Raw genomic sequence first — 1100 nt, forward strand, 5'->3', positions numbered from 1 at the left:
GTTGTTGTTTTCCCACTTCGCAAGGAAAAGGATTTGTCCTTACAGCAAAGAACTTCGCCGGTCGGAAAGCTGTTCACAGAAGAGGAACTCCAAGAAAAAAGAAGAGCTGCCTTCTTGGAAGGGACTGTGCTTGCAGTTGCAACTAATTGAGATATTGACGAAGGAAATTCATTTTCTTTTGCTGCAAAATAGTTGATGATTATTTATTTGCATATTAGAATAGGGGAAAAAAGGTTCATTCATTTTGTGGATTTCTTTTTTTTTTTTTTATTCAATAATGTGAAATCTGTCAGTAGATTTTTTTCACAATATGTTAAATGGTGTGTCTTTATAGAAGACTACGTTTTTTCGGTTATTTTTACTTCTTTAGTTCTGTTTGGTGTTTGCATGTGTATATCAGAACCAGTTTATAGACATAAATCTATGTAAAAAGAACGCTCCATTGCAAAATTATCAGCCTTAAATCTAACATGTTTAAGCTCCAATTGTCAGAGTCGAGTCAACAGACTATAACCAGTAAGCATGCTCAAGCACTGGAAGAGCAAAATATTTCACTAATGAACTTCACGGTCCAAATGACACAAGATGTGACGCGAAAGCTCAGTCTACTCAACAAGAAAGTTTAGTCGTGAGAACGCAGCAGTGAAACAGCTCCCATCCGCTCCCTTCTGCCCGCGCCTGCTCGCTTCAACGCGGGCGAGGCCAACACTGGCGTTTTATGTTATAGGCAGGAACCTCTACGAATCCTAGGTCAAGGTCTGCATAGACATTGTTATATAGTCCTTGCCCATGTTAACGAATACACACCTTGTCATTTGGAAGAGTTTCCGCAAACGATATGCAGAGCTCATAATCTGACTAGAATTGTTAAATTATGCACCTGAATTGTGTACTCAGCACATTATTAAGCCTTGTAGAGCATAAAAAAAAATCTTGCTATTTATTTTAAATCAATCTCTCCTTACTGATTTATGAATAAGTACATGTGGTCGTGATGTCACTGCCAACAAGATATTCAAATCTCAAAACCACACTCAACCTGTCTCTTTCGCCTTGCCATGTTTGATACACATAGTGTATATATGTGTGTGTTGTTATTT

Source organism: Penaeus monodon, chromosome 23 (assembly GCF_015228065.2).
Source record: "Penaeus monodon isolate SGIC_2016 chromosome 23, NSTDA_Pmon_1, whole genome shotgun sequence".
In the NCBI taxonomy this organism is placed as follows: domain Eukaryota; kingdom Metazoa; phylum Arthropoda; class Malacostraca; order Decapoda; family Penaeidae; genus Penaeus; species Penaeus monodon.